General features: G+C 48.8%; 1 long non-coding RNA gene across 3 annotated transcripts in view; it reads left to right on the forward strand.

Moving 5' to 3' along the window:
- LOC142244461 (uncharacterized) overlaps nt 1-18,679 on the forward strand; it is a 66,902-nt gene that overhangs the window by 38,411 nt on the left and 9,812 nt on the right. For all 3 annotated transcript variants that reach the window (XR_012724553.1, XR_012724554.1, XR_012724552.1), the window contains one exon: nt 1,532-1,656. This is a non-coding gene — a long non-coding RNA (uncharacterized LOC142244461). The remainder of the gene's footprint in view (nt 1-1,531; nt 1,657-18,679) is intronic.

Genomic DNA, 18,679 nt, shown 5'->3' on the forward strand with positions numbered 1-18,679 from the left:
GATGGTGTGGGGGTGCTTTGCTGGTTACACTGTTGGGGATTATTCAAAATTGAAGGCATACTGAACTAGCATGCCTACCACAGCATCTTGCAGCGGCATGCTATTCCATCCGGTTTGCGTTTAGTTGGACCATCATTTATTTTTCAACAGGACAATGACCCCAAACACACCTCCAGGCTTGGGTAAGGGCTATTTGACTAAGAAGGAGAGTGATAGCGTGCTACGCCAGATGACCTGGTCTCCACAGTCACCAGACCTGAACCCAATCGAGATGGTTTGGGGTGAGCTGGACCTCAGAGCGAAGGCAAAAGGGCCAACAAGTGCTAAGCATCTCTAGGAACTCCTTCAAGACTGTTGGAAAACCATTTCCGGTGACTACCTCTTGAAGCTCATCAAGAGAATGCCAAGAGTGTGCAAAGTAGTAATGAAAGCAAAAGGTGGCTTCTTTGAAGAACCTAGACTATAAGACATATTTTCAGCTGTTTCAAATTTTTTTAAGTATTTCATTCCACATGTTTTCATTCATAGTTTTGATGTCTTCAATGTAATTACAATTTTTAGAGTCATGAAAATAAAGAAAACTCTTTGAATGAGAAGGTGTGTCCAAACTTTTGGTCTGTACTGTATATATTTTTTTTTTAATTAAAGGTTGTAGACCAGCTCACCTGTCTGAGCTCAAGCCCCGGTGTCCTTGTTCTCCTTATTGCACGGACCCGAAGTGGGAGACTTCCAAGATATGTAGAACAAGGTGAAGATAGATCCAGTAAGGCAGAACGACTCCAAAGGGCAACAAAAAGTTTTTCTTTCCGACTTTATTATCCAAGAATAAAAAATTCCAGAGTTCTTGACAGATAATTATTTGCAAGGTGTATGCAGTATGGACTACGCGTTTCGACGGACACAACCGCCTTCTTCACGGTCCCAAGCCAAAATACTTCATTGAGGCATACCGCTGTTGGAGTTTTGAGACAATGGCTTGAGAACGCCATAAGTCACAAAATTTTAGTGCAGCCTAAGATTGCACCAAAATTTTGTGACTTTTCATTGATATTTATGCCAGAATTCTGGCGTAAAAGCTTTGATTGGGTCTTTCAAGACTAATAGCAAATTTATGAAAAGTATGCCATTTTTTAGATATATCTTAAATTTAAAGGAGCTGAGGATAATTTTGATTGTATCTATTTAACTAGTGAAGATTAAAGTCCACTACTTTTACATTGATGGCCAATCCTGCCATACCATCTGCCCTTATTAGCTGTAACCATCATTCTGTACACCATTAGGATTTATACCCACCACATTGTCCCTATATTCATTGTTTCTCCTCTCTGCTCCCTTCCATACTGAGCCCCCTCTACACAGTTTATTATTTTTCAAAATGTCCTCCCATTGTGCCCATTCTCTATACTATACTCTTTTTTCACACTTTCCTCACGCTGTTTCCTCATACTACTTCCCCCAAAATAAAACTTCCCCACATCTTCATCTACATGGAGTGCTTACCTTCTATCTGTCTTTGCCTTCTATGCAGTGCCGCATTGACATAAGAAATGTGATCTTATCAGACTGCTGCAGATAGCCTCCACCCCGAAACTGCTGGCGCCCAGAGCTTCAATTGCATTCGAAGCTGAAAGACATGAATACGACTGCTTGCAAGTAACTGTTATTATACTATTATACTAGTTCTTTGAGCCTGCTGTCATTTTAACAACCAGTCTGGAGAGTGCCAAATCTCTCTACCAGGAGGAGAAAAAATGTGGCCTGATTGACATAAATTTCTCACTAGATGTTGGTAACTACCCATCCAATCCACACAGACAAAGAAATCAAACCATAAAGGTCCATAAATTTAGAGATATGTAATAATAAGAAGAAATGGCACAAGGAAAAAGTATTGAACATGGTTACTGAAATAATTTATTATTAATAATAACAATAATAATAATAAGTATTTAATACCTCATACAAAACCCTTTCTTGGTAGTAATAGCTTCAAGATGCCTCCTGTATGGACAAAAACACATTGATCAGGTGTAATTTATTCCACAGAGTTACTTTTTAAAGCCTGAAGGTTCCTGGGCTCCTTCTATGAATGCTGAGCTTCAGTTCCTTCCATAAATTTTGTATTGGATTCAGGTCAGGTGAATGACTGGGTCATTCTAGCAGCTTTATTTCTTTCTGTGAAATCAACTAAGAGTTTCCTTGGGTGTGTGTTTTGGGATCATTATTTAGAGATCATAGATAGAAATTATTTTCTAACCAATGCCATCAGCATGTTTTCCAACAATAAGGTTGTGGAGGTCCTGAGACAGCTCACTGGTTTTACCTATCATGAGATGTTTCTTGTGTGGCACCTTGAAAATGAGACACCTTTTTAAAGGCCATCAGTTAACGAGCTACTATTTTTCACTAAGTGGCAGAATTGCTTTCTACTTACTGATAGAATTCAGCTGGTTTCTTGACTTTCCATGGCTTTTTGCACCTCTCTTCACGTGTTCAATACTTTTTCCCTTTGCCGTTTCTCATTATTAGACGTAACATAATTTATGGACAGATATGGTCAAATTTCTTTGCCTGTGTGGATTTAATGGATTGTTACTGATATATGATAAGAAATTCCTGTCAATAGCACCTTTAGAAATATATTTACTTAGAAACATGGTCAATACTTGTTATAGCCGCTGTATATGCAACATGTACAGACTTACCAGTGATAATCTCTCTGATAGCAGTCATTCACTGTCCAATTCTGATGACACATCTCTCTAGAAAGTAACACAGACAACTTTTGTGTACATAATCATTCATAGTTTACTAGGCAGTAATACTGCCCCTTCCTGTACGTCCAGGCAGTAATACTAAACCGTGTGTATCTCCATATAGTAATAATGCTCCAGTCTGTGACAGTACACAATACTGTGCCCTCTGTTTCTCAAACCAGCAATAATGCCTTTTCTGAGCCTTCATATTGTAAAAGTGCACCCTATGTGCCTTCCTGGAGTAAAAGTATCCTGTCTTTGTCACCATACAATAATGTTCCTCTCTAGGCTTCCATATTGTAATGGTGATCTTGTCTGTGTTTCCACATTGTTATATTGCCTCTTCTGTACATCCATGCAGTAATAATACTCCCCTTTGGGCCTACACATAGTAAAATTGATCATTTTTGTCCATCCATATAATATTATTCCCCCCTCTGTGTATCCATATTATAATAATAGAGCTCTCCTCTGTGCCTACATATAGCAACAGTACCATCTGTGTGCCTCCATATTGAAATAGTGGCGTACTCTGTGGTTCCATATAGTATTAGTGCTTCCATCTGTGCCTCCATATAGTACTCATCTGCCCCTAATGACTCCATATAGTAATAGTGCCACTTCTGTGCCTCTATACAGTAATAGCTCCTGGTCTATGCCTTCATATACTAATAGTGCCCCATCCCTGTCTCTATACCGTAATGGTGCCTCCTCTGTACTTAAATACAGAAACAGTGCCCACTCCATAATAATAGTTTTATGTATATAGTGCCAATATTCCGCAGCACTTTACAGTTGAGGGGGACATATACAGACACTAAAGACATTACAAAGTAACAAAATAGTTCACCAGCAACAGGAGGAGGGGGCCCTACTTGCAAGCTTACAATCTATAAGGAGATGAAGTGGTGGAGGGGACACAAGAAGTAGAACCTGCTGGTCATATATGGTCCAGTATGGTTCAGCCTGTCATCAGCCACAATTAGTTTGATTAGGCTATGTGCGCACGCTGCATCTTGTGATGACCACAAAGATGCACACTTTTGGCCCCCCCCAGAAAAAAGCACTTACAGCAAAAACGCATAAAAAAAAAGCATGCGTTTTGCTGCGTTTTTTTACCACGTTTTTGCCCAATGCATTTTTTAAATCAAATCTATTGATAGAAAGAATAGATAGAAAGAAAGAACATTTAGAATAGATAATAAAAAAAGAACAGATAGAATTGATATAAAGAAATAACAAAATGGCTCGACAAATAGAGCAATAGCTAGCTTGGCCAGCTGTTTTTTTAATTATTTTTGGTAAAAATGTTACATGGGGTCCCACCCATTTTTTTTATCCAGCTCAGGAACAGCAGCAGCTGTGGGCTGCAACCCTCAGCTGTCTGCTGTACCTTGGCTGATTATGACAAATAAAGGGGATCCCACGCATTTTTAAAACAATTGTTTGATTTATTTAAAAAAAATAAATAGATGATGTGGGGTCCCCCCATTTTTCTAAAACTAGCCAAGGTACAGCAGGCAACTGGAGGCTGATATCATTATGGTGGGAAGGACCATGGTTATTTGGCCCTTTCCAGCCTAACAATAGCAGTTCGCAGCCGCCACAGAAGTGGCGCATCCATTAGATGCGCCAATTTTGGCGCTGGACCCAGCTCTTCACAATTGCCCTGGTGCAGTGGCAATTGGGGTAATAAGGGAGTTAATGGCAGCCCACAGCACATTAAGTCCTAGATTAGTGATGGCAGGCATCTGTGAGACTCCCACCATCACTAATCTGTAAGTGAAAGTAAATAAACACAAACACCAAAAAAATCCTTTATTTGAAATAAAATACAAAAAAGCACCCTCTTTAACCAATTTATTAACCCCAAAAACAACCTGCAGGTCCAACGTAATCCACACGAGGTACCACGTCTCTTCCAGCACTGATACATGTGACGCTCACAGCGAGTGCTGTAGAACATGACTACCAGCTGTGGGCTCCATGCAGCGACTGAAGTGAGCCACGCGATCAGCAATAACATCACTCAGGTTAGCTGCAGCCAAAGTTGGAGTCCTCCACCTATGATAGTGTGACGCCCTGGACAAGCCAGGGGTCACAGGTAATGACATCACCACACCCTACACCCCGATTAGGCACACCTAAGCTAGACCTGAAATCCTTGTTGCCTTCCTCCAGGGGCTGATGTCCACACCAGGGGGTGGAGCCAGGCAGTTGGTCTCCGCCCACCAAGGAGTTCACAGTCCTGGAGGCAGGAAAACCAGGCAGATTAGTTTTGGAGTTTGAAGTAGAAGGAGGGAAAGTAGTGAAAGAGAAAAAGTGACAGTTTGAAAGCCTGAAGTTGGTCCGGGTGTGTGCCCCGGACCGAGACAGCAAGGTTAGCAGACGGCGGTGACCGTCTGCAGGAGTGGCCTATCGGAGTTGCGTGAGGACCGCGGACGGGTGGTGGCCCAGCGGTACCGGACCGGTACACAAGGAGAAGCCAGCACCATTGGCAGGGGCCTTTCGGATCCCGGCAAGGCTAGGAGTCGCCGTGAATTTGCCAAATCCGTCAGTGAAGGGGACCTCCGGGTCTCCAAACAACTAAGTCCCGATTGAAGGCAACCGTCCAACCGTATGAGAGAGAGACCGCCACCACCAAGGCACCAGTTTCTCAGGGCCAGCGCCTGCGGGCAAAGAGGGGCTCCTCCGGCCCATATCCAAGTCGGGGAGCGGGTTACCGGTGGGAATCCATCGCTACCAACATTGAACATAGGTGCAGGGAAAGAGACAGTCACCGTTACCTACCGGGGAAAAGCAACAGCAGCCGTCCGTGGGAACCGTCTTTCCAGCCGTGTGTTTTACCGAGAACAGTGTCATCATCTCAGGCTGAGTGAGTACCACCGTGCCGTGAGGCACAGCGCTGCCCCACGACCCTGCACCTCACCAAGCCCTGCACCGGGCCTGCCATCCCTCATACTCCACCCCATCACTGGGCCCCGGGACAACCAACCCCTACCCACGGAGGGGAGAACTAACAACTCTGCTGCTCCCTGTCACCGCTCCCGAGATCCCCATACAGAGCAGCGGTGGTGTTACCAAAAATCACCACAACCGTGGGTGGCGTCACGGACAATAAATCCCCAAAACCAAACCCCTTTTCACTCACGGGCGAGGAGCGCCGCTCGAGTCCCCGGGATCCGGCCCATCGCTCGAGCCACCGAGCAGCAGCGGCCGCAGCAGCAGCGGTAGCCGGACCCGAGCAGTGGGAGAGCGCAGCGTCCCCTCCTCCGCCCGCGACAACTTGGCGTCACGAACAGGATCTTACCGCTCTGCCGTTGGGTAGAGGTGCGCCTTGTTACCGCCGGAGGTGTCCGGCCAGAAAATTTCAGAAGCCGCCATCTTTGGCGCAAAAAGTTCCCGCTCGAGCGTCTCCTCGAGTAGTGGAGGCGCGAAGGCCAAAACCCCGCCCCGAGAGAGGAGGGGCCGGAAAGAGGCTAAGGGGGACGAAATGGCGACTGGTCGCATGTAGCCGCGGCTATAAAGGCAGAGACGCCAGGACTCTGCAGGAATACTGGGCTCCTGGAAGGCACGATTGCCAAGATGTACAGTCCGACCGCCAACGAGGACGCTCCTGCACCCGGCACGGCGATGTGGCTGAGAGACCGGACTGCCCCGTTGAAAAACCGTCTGCAAGCCCATATGCAGCTCCTCCTAGAGGAGTGGGAGACCGACATGGCGGATGTAGTGGCTGCTATGCGGAGACGCGAGGTGGAAGAGGATTTGGAGGAGCGGGTAAGAGACCCACGCCCCTGTATTCCCGAGGGATCGGCCACTGAGGCTGAGGAGCCCGGCCTGCATCCGCTCACCCTGCCTCTCTCCCCGCTACACATGTTAGCTGCTGCCGTCCCGCCACTAGGCCCGCTACCTGCCCAACCGGTAGCGATACCCTGCCAATCCGCCCCGGCGGACCAACCGGCTGCAGACGCTCAGGACGTCCCTGAATCACTCCCGGGGGAACCGCTAGGACCGCGGCCCCTTAATAAAAATGTGCCAGAAGTCCCGGCAGTGATTGCGCCAGACCCCGAGCCCGGGACCGTAGCATGGATGAAGGCCCAGGTGATTGCGTTCCACCAACGTCAACAGGATCAGATCTTCCGGATGATGGAGCAGTGGACCAACGAGGTGGAGATGCTGATTGCCACTGCCCCGATGTACGGGAGGGGAACAGATGTAACAGAGCTGACTGGTGACCCACGTCCCTATGTCCTACCAGGACCGGTCACTGTGGCTGAGGGGCCCGGCCTAGTCTCGACCTATGCATCACCCCTGTCGTTACTCATGGGGCGCCTCAGGGTAAACTCGCCTGACCTGCTACCCCGTGCTACTGCAGAAGGATCTGATGTGCCGGATGCTGGAGGCCAGGAAGCTGCGGCAGCTGGCGGCAACCCGCCTGACGCAGATGCAAGTGATGGTGACTCCAGCGACTCCAGCTCTGGTGCTGAACCCGCCCTTAAAGGTGAGGAGGCAAGTGAGCGTCTCCGCTATGTGGGGGAACCGGTAGTTTATTACACCGCGCGTAATGGTGGGAATGGATACCGGGCGCTCATGTCACAGCAAGCCTGTCACTGCATGTTTGATACGCTGGTGGCAGAGGACCCAGCAGACACAGAAGAGTCACAGTAAGGGCAGCGGGGCACCGTTGTCACAGTCCCCGTTGGGACCACCAGTGAGTGTTTAAAGTTTTGAGAGTTTTTGAAAATCATAAGTCATCAACCGAGGAAGTCATCTGATTGAACCGTGATTAGACCGGTCGTTGCCGGCACCGTTGTCCCCGTGGGGACCGTTTAAAGTTGCGTAAGGGACTCCTTACGGACAAGCCCGTGAACTTGCAGGGCAACCACAAACTTGTGGAATGTAAATAAAAATGTTTTTGTTGCAGCTTACCGTTACCGCCTCCGGAGAGGCAGATTGGAGGGAGGGCCCGCAGTGGAGCAGGCTGGGGCCCAGCCACCACCGGAATGGTGGCTACCCTCTGGGGGTTCCAGGGGCTCCCCATGGACGTGGGTCCCCTGGAAAGGACAGATCCCGCTCGGGTAACTTGGTGCAGGACTGGGGTCAAGGGGGGCTGTCTGTTTTCTTAGGGCAAAAGATCATAAAATCGAAAAATACAAGGTCATTGGACCAAGGCAATTATTAGGGCACAGGAGGGGACAAGGATGAAAAAGGGCAAGAAAAAACGGATATCTGCACTTGTGTGAAACCTCAGTTTCAAGTCTCCACACCTAGACCACATGTATCAAAGGGTAAACAAATAGAAATGTCCAAATAGCTTATAAGGTAACAACATCTAAAGTTTTAAATGGACATGTAAACCATATCAGGAGTGGTTACAGGACAAGCAGGCAGCAATGTTGGAACACATGCACCATATGCCCCAATTGTGAGGGTAAAAGAAACAAGGGTTCATTAAAGTTAAAGAGGTCAGACCAAAAGGAAGACACTGATGCATGTGCACACTACATTACAACCAACCTGCGAACCTGTATGATGTAACACAAAGGCATGCAGAAAAACTCCGGAGGTGACGAGGAGGGAAGACCCCATCAGTGGGACTCCAACGTACGTTTCACGTTTAGTGGTATATTTGCTTAATCAGGGAGTGGGTAACAAACACGGCAGGGCTACTATAAATAGCCCAGCGTCCAGCTGATGCACCTCACCGATTGTTCTCGGCGCGTGCGCACATCGCACCACACGGACACAGCACCTCCCACTGGCCGTCATGACCCAGCGCATGCGCGGGAGCGGGGACGCGTCTCCATAGCTCCCGCGCATGCGCAAAGGTCAGACAGGGACAGCCGGGGAGAGCAGAGCCGGCGGTGAGATGCAGGCAAGCGCACATCAATGAGAGCACAGAACACGGAAGGGCAGACCACATACCGCAGCAATAACATACGATGCAGAGAAATCGTTGATGATAAACAACATTATATATCACAATATAAATATAAATGTACATAGATGCATAAACATTAATCACAGATAAAAATAGCGCTGGTTCCAGGGCTCCGTGTGTAGCTTGAGAGTAGAAGTATATAGCAGGCAATCATGTTTCGAGACCAAAAGACGAGGGTGACAGCTGGAATTATAGCTGCGCCGCATAAGATATAGGGGAAAGAAAAAAGATTATATAAGTAAAAAAATACGCCCAGGTCAAAAGAGACCAAAATACATATAAGCAATGATAATAAAAACAGTAAAACCCCTAAAAATAAAGGGGGGAAAAGACCACCCCATACACGGTGATCTCAGAGGAAAGAGGCAAAACTTAAAGCCTCGTTGAGACCAGATGGGGCGACTGTGCCAAGAGTCACCATCCATCTGGTCTCACGTTGGGCCAGTTTCCTTTTGATATTGCCGCCTCTAATGCCTGGTCATCCATGGCGGCATTAGAGGCGGCAATATCAAAAGGAAACTGGCCCAACGTGAGACCAGATGGATGGTGACTCTTGGCACAGTCGCCCCATCTGGTCTCAACGAGGCTTTAAGTTTTGCCTCTTTCCTCTGAGATCAACGTGTATGGGGTGGTCTTTTTCCCCCTTTATTTTTAGGGGTTTTACTGTTTTTATTATCATTGCTTATATGTGTTTTGGTCTCTTTTGACCTGGGCGTATTTTTTTAACTTATATAATCTTTTTTCTTTCCCCTATATCTTATGTGGCGTAGCTATAATTCCAGCTGTCACCCTCGTCTTTTGGTCTCGAAACATGATTGCCTGCTATATACTTCTACTCTCAAGCTACACACGGAGCCCTGGAACCAGCGCTATTTTTATCTGTGATTAATGTTTATGCATCTATGTAAATTTATATTTATATTGTGATATATAATGTTGTTTATCATCAACGATTTCTCTGCATCATATGTTATTGCTGCGGTATGTGGTCTGCCCTTCCGGGTTCTGTGCTCTCTCTGTGTGCTTGCCTGCATCTCACCGCCGGCTCTGCTCTCCCCGGCTGTCCCTGTCTGACCTTTGCGCATGCGCGGGAGCTATGGAGACGCGTCCCCGCTCCCGCGCATGCGCTGGGTCATGACGGCCAGTGGGAGGTGCTGTGTCCGTGTGGTGCGATGTGCGCACGCGCCGAGAACAATCGGTGAGGTGCATCAGCTGGACGCTGGGCTATTTATAGTAGCCCTGCCGTGTTTGTTACCCACTCCCTGATTAAGCGAATATACCACTAAACGTGAAACGTACGTTGGAGTCCCACTGATGGGGTCTTCCCTCCTCGTCACCTCCGGAGTTTTTCTGCATGCCTTTGTGTTACATCATACAGGTTCGCAGGTTGGTTGTAATGTAGTGTGCACATGCATCAGTGTCTTCCTTTTGGTCTGACCTCTTTAACTTTAATGAACCCTTGTTTCTTTTACCCTCACAATTGGAGCATATGGTGCATGTGTTCCAACATTGCTGCCTGCTTGTCCTGTTACCACTCCTGATATGGTTTACATGTCCATTTAAAACTTTAGATGTTGTTACGTTATAAGCTATTTGGACATTTCTATTTGTTTACCCTTTGATACATGTGGTCTAGGTGTGGAGACTTGAAGATGAGGTTTCACACAAGTGCAGATATCCGTTTTTTCTTGCCCTTTTTCATCCTTGTCCCCTCCTGTGCCCTAATAATTGCCTTGCTCCCATGACCTTGCATTTTTCGATTTTATGATCTTTTGTACTAATAAATTGACTGATTTGAAGCATATCTACTCCTAGTTCTCTGTTTGTTATGCTATTTGAGTAGCTCTACAGTTGTGTGGTGATTTCATGTATGACCCACCCTACTGTGTTTTTCTATGTACATGGACATATGGTATCTAATCTGTTTTCTTAGGGGCAGCATCAGGGCCAGGTTACTTGGGTGGGAGAGAGCGGAAGCCGTAACCGTTTGAAACCGTTTGAAACGTTTAAGAAAAGTGCCTCCCGTTGTGGGATGATGTTCTTCTACTTGTATTGTTTTTTTTATCTTTTTCAGAAAAATAAAACCGGTGTTGGACGGGCAGCCCGCGGACGGTCTGCATTTTGCTAAGGGGGAATGTGACGCCCTGGACAAGCCAGGGGTCACAGGTAATGACATCACCACACCCTACACCCCGGTTAGGCACACCTAAGCTAGACCTGAAATCCTTGTTGCCTTCCTCCAGGGGCTGATGTCCACACCAGGGGGTGGAGCCAGGCGGTTGGTCTCCGCCCACCAAGGAGTTCACAGTCCTGGAGGCAGGAAAACCAGGCAGATTAGTTTTGGAGTTTGAAGTAGAAGGAGGGAAAGTAGTGAAAGAGAAAAAGTGACAGTTTGAAAGCCTGAAATTGGTCCGGGTGTGTGCCCCGGACCGAGACAGCAAGGTTAGCAGACGGCGGTGACCGTCTGCAGGAGTGGCCTATCGGAGTTGCCGTGAGGACCACGGACGGGTGGTGGCCCGGCGGTACCGGACCGGTACACAAGGAGAAGCCAGCACCATTGGCAGGGGCCTTTCGGATCCCGGCAAGGCTAGGAGTCGCCGTGAATTTGCCAAATCCGTCAGTGAAGGGGACCTCCGGGTCTCCAAACAACTAAGTCTCGATTGAAGGCAACCGTCCAACCGTATGAGAGAGACACCGCCACCGCCAAGGCACCAGTTTCTCAGGGCCAGCGCCTGCGGGCAAAGAGGGGCTCCTCCGGCCCATATCCAAGTCGGGGAGCGTGTTACCGGTGGGAATCCATCGCTACCAACATTGAACATAGGTGCAGGGAAAGAGACAGTCACCGTTACCTACCGGGGAAAAGCAACAGCAGCCGTCCGTGGGAACCATCTTTCCAGCCGTGTGTTTTACCGAGAACAGTGTCATCGTCTCAGGCTGAGTGACTACCACCGTGCCGTGAGGCACAGCGCTGCCCCCGCGACCCTGCACCTCACCAAGCCCTGCACCGGGCCTGCCATCCCTCATCCTCCATCCCATCACTGGGCCCCGGGACAACCAACCCCTACCCACGGAGGGGAGAACTAACAACTCTGCTGCTCCCTGTCACCGCTCCCGGGATCCCCATACAGAGCAGCGGTGGTGTTACCAAAAATCACCACAACCGTGGGTGGCGTCACGGACAATAAATCCCCAAAACCAAACCCCTTTTCACTCACGGGCGAGGAGCGCCGCTCGAGTCCCCGGGATCCGGCCCATCGCTCGAGCCACCGAGCAGTAGCGGCCGCAGCAGCAGCGGTAGCCGGACCCGAGCAGTGGGAGAGCGCAGCGTCCCCTCCTCCGCCCGCGACAATAGCAAATCACCCGAGTGACTGAAATGAGCCGCGCGATCAGTGGTGACATCACTCAGGTTAGCCGCAGCCACAGCTGGAGTCCTCCACCTGTGACAACAAATCACCCGAGTGAATGAAGTGAGCCCCGGGGGATCAGAGTGACATCACTCAGATGATGTGTGGTCACAGGTTGAGGACTCCAGCTGTGGCTGCAGCTAACCTGAGTGACGTCACTGATGATCGCATAGCCCACTTCAGTCACTCAGGTGATTTTCTGTCACAGGTGAAGGACTCCAGCTGTGGTCGCGGCTAACCTGTGTGACGTCACCGCTGATCATGCGGCTCACGTCAGTTGCTGCGTGGAGCTCAAAGCGGGCAATCATGCTCTATGGCTGCTCGCTGTGATTGAGATGTAGCAGAGCTGAATCACCAAGGGAACTCATGTGGAGTACGTTGGACCTGCAGGGATCTTTTGGGGGTTAATAAAGGGGTGAAATAGGGTGGCTTTTTGTCTATTATTTCAAATAAAGAATTTTTTGGGTGTTTGTGTTTATTTACTTTCACTTACAGATTAGTGATGGAGGTGTCTCATAGATGCCTGCCATCACTAATCTAGGACTTAGTGGTTGCTGTGGGCTGCCATTAACTCCTTATTACCTTGATTGCCACCCCACCAGGGCAATCAGAAGAGCCAGGTAAAGTGCCAGGACTGTCGCATCTAATGGATGCGGCAATTCCAGGGGCTGCAGATTGATATTTTTAGTCATGGGTATCCCCAGCATGAGAATACAAGCCCCCAACTGTTGGGCTTTATCTGTGCTTTTATCATAATATGGGATCCTACGCCAATTTTTTTAATTTATTTATTTTACTGTACGATATGCCGGGGGACGCAGTGAATATGTATGAGCCTAATGAGCTTCCCGAGAAAAAGGATGAGAGGCTGCGGGAGCAGTGTGACAGCCACGCCAGTGATCGGTGAGTATAAAGCGCTTGCTCCTACCCCTTTGTGCCGGATTCAGGTCCCCATAGATTATATGGGGATTGGCATCTGTCCAGATACCAGCGATCAATCCCCCGCTGACCCCGAGTCAGCGAGGGATTGATCTGCCAGTCTTCTGAAATGCAGAGACAAAACGCAAAAAAAATTGATATCCTGCATCTTTGTGGTCACCACAAAGATGCAGTCGAAAAAAACCTGCAATGTGCACACAGCAAAAATGAATTCTCATAGACTTTGCTGGGGAAGGAAATGCTTGCAGTTTTGGGACCAAGTCTGAACCTCAAAAATGCAGAAATATGCAGCAAAAAACGCAGCAAGGCCGTATAGTTACCAAGTGCTACTGGGTGCTTGTAGGATGTAGAAACAGATGAATAAGAGGGTCAAGATTCTGAGGAAAATTAGAAGGGGGACCAGGGGAAAGTTAGATTAGTGAAGAGAGGTGATAAGCGTGTCTAAAGAGATGTGTTTTTAAAGTACACCTGAAAATGCAGATGCTAGTTATTAATCTGACAATCCATGGTAGTGTAATCCAGAAAACTGGCACTGTATGAAAGAAGTCTTGGAGACAGAAGTGGGAGGTTTGGATTAGGGAGGACTTTAGTCTTAAGGTGGCTTTACACGCTACGACATCGCTAAAGCGATCTCGTTGGGGTCACGTATTTTGTGACGTACATCCAGCCGCGTTAGCGATGTCTTTGTGTGTGACACCAATTAGCGATTTTGAATCATTGCAAAAATGTTCAAAATCGCTAATCGGTGACATCCCCCCTAATCTCAATTATCGTTGCTGCTGCAGTAACGATTTTGTTCGTCGTTCCTGCGGCAGCACACATTGCTACGTGTGACACCGCAGGAACGAGGAACCTCTCCTTACCTGCGTCCCACCAGGAATGAGGAAGGAAGGAGGTGGGCGGGATGTTCGTCCCGCTCATCTCCGCCTCTCCACTTTGATTGGGCGCCCGCTCAGTGACGTCGCTGTGACGCAGAACGAATCGCCCCCTTAGAAAGGAGGCGGTTCACCGGTCACAGCAGTACTCCAGACGAGAATTAATAATATTATGTCATATCTCAGTCCATATAGTAATAAAGCTTTCCTTTGTGCCTCCTCACAGTAACAGTTCCCTCACACAGTAAATGTTCCTCTATGTTTCCCTCCGCACAGTAATATTGCTCCCTCTTGAATATTGCTCCTCCACATGATATTAATGCCTCTCTGTTGCACCATACAGTGTTATTGTCCCATATCTAGGCCCACACTTTGATAGCTCCACCTCTGTGTCCACACAATGTAGTAGGGGACACCTCTATGACTTTACACTGCAATAATTGTGCTCTGTCTTTACATGGTAATAATGGCCCTTAAAGCAGGAGAGTTGGGGATGATGTTATTAGTGAGAGGCGTGTTTACTGTCCAGCTTGTCAATCAGTTAGCAGATCATTTTGCTCTGCAGCTAGGCAGGGCACGTGCCACAGCATTAGTGTACTGTAGTTTGTGTTCTTTCTTCTGGGCAGCCTGTATTGATAATCAAGGTTTCAACTGGTCTATATTTGAAAGAAAAAAAAAACCTGCCGACCCAAGTATTTCTGGTGATATTACCCAAATGAGAGGTGCTGATTTCAGATAGAAGTCAAAACACGACAGTAATACGTCAGGTTTTAACACACATGAGAAATGTTTGATCAAAGGTTATAAAGTCGAATGTCAGGGGTAATAAGAAATTCTTAAGAAGTGATAGCGCGTAATACAGTTGTCTCATGCAAAAAATGAGTCTATCATCTAACCAAGATAGCAACGGTTGTGTAAATTTTAGTTGTTAGGGAGAAGTTTTTTCTTTTTGGATGCTTTAAAATAGTTTTGATCAGGGTTGTCTCCATGAATACACCAGCAATCTCTGCCATCATGTTTGCGTTCCATCTGCTTTGATATCTATGTTCCATGGTCCTGATGTCTTGGTTAAAGCACTTTACTATTTGTTCACTCATAGATCCAAGATTGGAGAGAAAGTAGTTGAGGTGACTATGAAGGAAATTAAATTTGACACTCATGTTTGCTCCCAGGTACAATTTTCATCCCTAAAGCCAGCTTTACACCTTACAATTAGGTGTGTGATCTCGTATGCGATGTGACACGCCCAGGTCGCATATGCGATTGAATGAGATTGCACGTAGGTCGTTCATTTGCTGTCACACGTGCGTTAGTAGTCTATGTTAAATTGATCAATTTTGTGTGCGATCCTTTAGATCATGTGTTCTGTGACACATGCATTGGGCACCCTTTTTCTTTTTTTTTACTTATTGACTTGCCAAGCGTGTGTAATGTGTAGGGATGCGTTTTTACTATGTCATCTGCCATTCAGCTCTGCTACATGGCCGCTAACAGCAGACACAGACAGCCATGTAGCAGAGCTGAATGGCAGATGACAGCAGACACAGAAAGAGCCGCACGATCAGAATGAACTCCGGTTAACTTCATCCGACTTCATTGTCATGCTGCGGCTCTGTCTGTGCCGCCTCCTGATTAGCGGTCACCAGTGAAGGACTCACCGGTGACCGCTAAACTCCTGAGTAACTGAATTGAGCAGCCCTCTCTCATATACTCACCGATCCCCGATCTCCGGCGCGGCGCTGCACGGCATTCACACTGCTCCGGCGGCTTTTACTATTTTGAAAAAGCCGGCCGCTCATTAAACAATCTCGTATTCCCTGCTTTCCCCGCCCACCGGCGCCTATGATTGGTTGCAGTGAGACACGCCCCCATGCTGAGTGACAGGTGTCTCACTGCACCCAATCACAGCAGCCGGTGGGCATGTCTATACTGTGCAGTGAAATAAATAATTAAATAATTAAAAAAACCGGAGTGCGGTTCCCCCCAATTTTAATACCAGCCAGATAAAGCCATACGGCTGAAGGCTGGTATTCTCAGGATTGGGAGCTGCACGTTATGGGGAGCCCCCCAGCCTAACAATATCAGCCAGCAGCCTCCCAGAATTGCCTCATACATTAGATGCGACAGTTCTGGGACTGTACCCGGCTCTTCCCGATTTGCCCTGGTGCGTTGGCAAATTGGGGTAATAAGGAGTTAATGGCAGCCCATAGCTGCCATTAAATCCTAGATTAATCATGTCAGGCGTCTCCCCGAGATTCCTTCCATGATTAATCTGTAAGTGACAGTAAATAAACACACACACACGAAAAAATCCTTTATTAGAAATAAAAACACAAACATATACCCTGGTTCACCACTTTAATAAGCCCGAAAAAGCCCTCCATGTCCGGCGTACTCCAGGATGGTCCAGCGTCGCATCCAGCTGTGCTGCATGAAGGTGACCGGAGCTGCAGAAGACACAGCTGCTCCTGTCAGCTCCACGCAGCTAATGAAGGGAATAGCGCGATCAGCTGGGCTGTCACTGAGGTTACCCGCGGCCACCGCTGTATCCAGTGACAGCGGGTAACCTCAGTGACAGCTCAGCTGATCGCGCTATTCCCTTCATTTGCTGCGTGGAGCTGACAGGAGCGGCTGTGTCTTCTGCAGCTCCTGTCACCTCCATGCAGTAGAGCTGGAAGCGATGCTGGAGGTCCGTGGATTACGCCGGAGATGGAGGGCTTTTTCGGGCTTATTAAAGTGGTGAACCAGGGTATATGTTTGTGTTTTTTATTTCTAATAAAGGATTTTTTTGGGTGTGTGTGTTTATTTACTGTCACTTACAGATTAATCATGGAAGGTATCTCGGGGAGACACCTGACATGATTAATCTAGGAGTCATTGGTAGCTATGGGCCTGCCATTAACTCCTTATTACCCCGATTTGCCAACTCACCAGGGCAAATCGGGAAGAGCCGGGTACAGTCCCAGAACTGTCGCATCTAATGTATGTGTCGCGGGCGGAGGAGGGGACGCCGCGCTCTCCCTCTGCTCGGGTCCGGCTGCCGCTGCGGCTGCTGCGGCCTGCTGCTGCTGCTCGGTGGCTCGAGCGATGGGCCGGATCCCGGGAACTCGAGCGGCGCTCCTCGCCCGTGAGTGAAAGGGGTGTTTTGGGTGTGGGGATTGTTTATTGTCCGTGACGCCACCCACGGTTGTGGTGATTTGTTGACACCACCGCTGCTCTGTATGGGGATCCCGGGAGGGATGGTATGGAGCAGCCAGTTGTTGTGTTGCCCCTCCGTGGGTAGGGGTTGGTGATCCCGGGGCCCAGTGATGAGGTGGGGGATGCAGGGCTTGGTGGGCGCAGGGACGCGGGGGCAGCGCTGTGCCTTGCGGCACTGTGGCACTCACTCAGCCTGAGACGATGACACAGTTCTCGGTAAAACACACGGCTGAAAAGACGGTTCCCACGGACGGCTGCACTTGCTTTCCCCAGTAGGTGATGGTGACGGTCCCTCTGTCCTGCACCTAAGTTGATAATGGTTGCGATGGGTTCCCACCGGTAACCCGCTCCCCGGCTTGGATATGGGCCGGAAGAGCCTTACTTTGCCCGCAGGCGCTGGCCCTGAGAAACTGGTGCCCTGGAGGTGGCGGTGTCTCTCCGTTACGGTTGGACTGTTGCCTTCAATCGGGACTTGGTTGTTGGGAGACAGACGTCCCCTTCACTGACGGATTTGGCAAATTATGGCGACTCCTAGCCTTGCCGGGATCCGAAAGGCCCCTGCCCTGGTGCTGACTGTTCTTCGTATACTGCTCCAGACCGCCGGGTAACTACCCGTCCGCGGTCCTTCCAGCAACCTCCGAGCAGTCCCCCTGCAGACTATCACCGACGTCTGCTGACCTTGCTGTCACTGTCCGGGGCACACACCCGGACCAACTTCAGGCTTTCTTACTGACACTTTTACTCTTTTCTTCTGCTCCTCTACTACTTCCCTTCCCTCACTTAACTTCACTGTTTACTCCTTCACTTCCCTAACTGAACTCCTCCTCAGACTCTAGTCTGGCTTCAACTGCCTGGTTCTCCCGCCTCCAGGGCTGTGAACTCCTCGGTGGGCGGAGCCAACCACCTGGCCCACCCCCTGGTGTGAACACCAGCCCCTGGAGGAAGGCAACAAGGATTTTGGTAGCCTTGGTGTTCCTAACTGGGGTGTAGGGTGTGGTGGTGTGATGACCTGTGACCCCTGGCTTGCCCAGGGCGTCACATATGCGGCAATTCTGGGCGGCTGCTGGCTGATATTGTTAGGCTGGGGGGCTCCCCATAACGTGGAGCTCCCCATCTTGAGAATACCAGCCTTCAGCCGTATGGCTTTATCTGGCTGGTATTAAAATTGGGGGGGACCGCATGCCGTTTTTTTTAATTATTTAATTATTTATTTCACTGCACAGTATAGACACGCCCACCGGCTGCTGCGATTGGGTGCAGTGAGATACCTGTCACTCAGCGTGGGGGCGTGTCTCACTGCAACCAATCATAGGCGCCGGTGGGCGGGGAAAGCAGGGAATACGAGATTGTTTAATGGGTGGCCGGCTTTTTCAAAATAGTAAAAGCCGCCGGAGCAGTGTGAATGCCGTGCAGCGCCGCGCCGGAGATCGGGGAACGGTGAGTATGAGAGAGGGGGTAAGAGGGATAGACTGACATGGACAGAGAGAGAGGGACAGAGATAGTGACCGACTGACAGAGATTAGTGAATGACAGACATTGTGAGGTGCTTCAGAACGCAGCTTT

Source organism: Anomaloglossus baeobatrachus, chromosome 6 (assembly GCF_048569485.1).
Source record: "Anomaloglossus baeobatrachus isolate aAnoBae1 chromosome 6, aAnoBae1.hap1, whole genome shotgun sequence".
Lineage (NCBI taxonomy): Eukaryota > Metazoa > Chordata > Amphibia > Anura > Aromobatidae > Anomaloglossus > Anomaloglossus baeobatrachus.